The sequence below is a fragment of the Quercus suber genome, unplaced genomic scaffold, assembly GCF_002906115.3.
Source record: "Quercus suber isolate HL8 unplaced genomic scaffold, Cork oak 2.0 scaffold_51, whole genome shotgun sequence".
Taxonomy (NCBI): Eukaryota; Viridiplantae; Streptophyta; class Magnoliopsida; order Fagales; family Fagaceae; genus Quercus; species Quercus suber.
In genome coordinates, this window is record NW_027069516.1 from 377,952 (window position 1) to 380,987 (window position 3,036).

The 3,036-nt window shown below is 33.8% G+C and overlaps 1 long non-coding RNA gene across 1 annotated transcript; it reads left to right on the top strand.

The window, feature by feature from the left end:
• The first annotated feature begins 257 nt into the window (after nt 1–257).
• LOC112040729 (uncharacterized) lies at nt 258–2,805 on the top strand. Its single transcript, XR_010628425.1, has 3 exons — nt 258–563; nt 1,498–1,563; nt 2,480–2,805. It is a non-coding gene; the product is annotated as an uncharacterized LOC112040729 (long non-coding RNA).
• The last annotated feature ends 231 nt before the right edge of the window (nt 2,806–3,036 follow it).

The following is a 3,036-nucleotide window of genomic DNA, read 5'->3' on the forward strand; positions in this document are numbered from 1 at the left end:
TACTTAGTATGATGCATAAATGGTGTTTTGATTAGGCATATGATGCATGAGATGTGATTGTGAAAATTTCACCCCTATGCAACCAATGAGGATTCAACACAAGTAATGCTAAAGGTTCATGCATGTTGACAAATCAAAAGGCCAAGACTTGGCCGGCCATGCAATCACCAAGAGCCACTTCAATTCTTCCTTGAATTTTCTCAAGACACTAGAACATCCAAGAAGCAATTCCCCCCCCCCCCCCTATTTTCCATGGGTACACACACACAAATAAGAAAAGTCACCACACTTTGCCCTCTTTTCTCTTAAGGAAAGAGCTAGGAAGCTCTCTTGAGTCTTTCTCTCAAACCCACGGTCAACACCCCAAAAGGTCCATTTCTCTTATCTTTTTTGCTGCACCAGAACAGCTCCTTAGTTCATCTTTTCTTTGCTCCTTTGTTTTCTTCTCTCTTTGCTCTTACACGGCCACACCTCTCCCTCACCCTCTCACCGAAAATCATAGACATCTCTCTAAGAAGAAATTAAGAGCCTAAACACTAAGGCTTCATCTTCAAAGTGTGTGGGTAAGTAAATTAAACCTCATATGATTTTGGGTGTTTTGATAGTATAATTGTTTTGTTTATTTTCCTTCTTTGTCCTCTACTCTGATTTTGGAAAGCTGAACTTGTGATTCTGTTTTAGTAACTTAAAAGATTGATGATATTGTAGTCTATTGGATGCTTATTAGGGTATTTTAATATATATTGTATGGGTATAAAAATACCCAAATGAAATGAAGGCCAATTGCTATTTGTTGATGATTTTAGAAAGAACATGTGTTGAAGATGTCACTGTGACAGATTTGATATTTACAACAAGAAAATTGTGTATTAAATCATTTGCTGTGAATTAGGATGCTAGGAGTAGTTTTTATGAATCCTAAGACACGTATGGTTGTTATGGAAGTGGTCTCACAGTATTTGGATGGATATAAAAGTCATGGTTTAATTTCTAAATTGCAAGAAATTCTGTCAGGACAGATTCGAGCATGCTGCCTTGTATAATTTTTAATAAATCATGGTTTTATGCTTTGGCTCTGAAATTTTTATGATATATACTGGACATACAGGGGAGTAGTTATGTAAAATTTCATGACATTTGGATGTGTGTGAACAGCCCATTCGTATTTTATAAATGGGGCTTTTGCTGCTATAATGAGCAGTAAACAGGGTAGGATAACTCTGACTTTGTGGATTTAATTTTGAAGCTAGGGTGAATGTTTTGAGCTACAATTTAATATGCTAATCCTTTGGTATGTTTGAATCATATATAAATTTTATGCCTTGGTTTTCTATGGTTTGGATGCATAATGTGTTTGATGATTGTATCATGTGCTTTGGGAAACTTTATGTGATGGGAATTAAGATTTTCTTGATTTGAGAGTTAGGTTGTGATTAAGGTATAAGTTTAAATACTTAGGAAGAGTTTGTCAGTAATAAGTTTTGGTTTTTCATTTAGGTGACGAGAACGAGAACACGGACACTTGAGCTCCTCTTGTACAATATCTCGCGTCTTCTGTTTTCAGTTAAGGGATTTGTGACATGTGCTTTTGATAAGTATAAAATTATTTCGAAAAGTATTATGCATTATAGCTTTTGATTAGAGATATTACATATATGCACGATTTAAGTAAAATATGTGTACGTGAGTTATTCAATCTTATATGCATAATAATTTTAGTATATTGATGTTATTATTTATATCACGAACATGATATTTAAGAATGAAATGGATATGCTACTGTTGTGAAACATTTATGTAAAAGTAAAGTTATCAGAAAAATATGGTTTTCAATTATTTTATTGTTATGATCTGAACTCAGCCAGTAGGTGTTATAGTACTGGTATTTCCATGGAGATTCTGTTTGGCCATTATAAGTGGGACTGGCTCTGCTGTACCCGCCCTTGTTGGTAATAGCCAACTTGTGGGGATGTCAACCTACCCCCATGGTTGAAAAGATGTATTATGATATGATTCCGAAATTACCTAGCATTGTGAAGAATGCTGAATGCCTGACACTCTGTGTTGAAAGCCTCCTAAAGTTGTGACAGACTTACAATTGGATTAACTAATATGTATTATAAATGAACTATTGAGCTACTTGAAAATTATAAGAAAAGTATGATAATAAGAAAGGTATATTGAATGTGTTATAAGTTTAATAAGAAGTTATGATAAAATATTTACAGTCTATTCAAAGATAAGGTTGCTGAACTATGTTTACGTTTCTTATTATGTCCTTTTATTATTATATGAAAAGAAAATGAAGTATGTTCATCTAAAAGCTCGTAAATTATTTTAAGAATAATAAAAACAGTATGAAGACTATTTTATCAAAGTTGGTATATCCATAAAATATTTGATTTATATGCATTCTTATTAAGGGCCCATGAAGTTTAAAATCTTACTGGGTTTTGTAGCTCACCCTATTATATTTCAGTGCACAAGTTCTTCCTGAAAGCAGCGAGAGTATTAGAGGTGGCAAGGATTTCGTGATTCTCGTTTGTTAGAATGTAGAGTTTTTGTTGTATAGCAGTTTAGCTCTTTTGATGTATAGGAGGAATCAAGATGTACTTGATCCTCGAGCACAGATGTAATTCAGAACCTTAGTTTGTTTTGAACCCCAATTGTATGTCTTTGGGGTTAGGTTTGTAATAAAAGTTTTGCTAAACATTTAGCTATGTAATATTTACACGAATACCTGACGTTACAACCAAGTGGTAATCTTCTAAGTTTAAAGGAAATGAAATTTCAAGGTTTCCATCATTTTTGTATATTGTGGCTTTAATGCCTGAAAATAAATAGGAATTCAAGTAACAATTTTTGATAAGCCCCTTCAGTTTAGATTGGTTCGTGTTAGTATTGAGATAAACTTGATATTAACATGTCGGTCATGTTCTAAATCCAGAAGTACAGGTTTGGGTCATGACAGCTCCTTTGGAACCTAAAGGTGCACTCCCTTGCTAAGGAGCTTCCTTTTTGGATCCTCAATAGTAT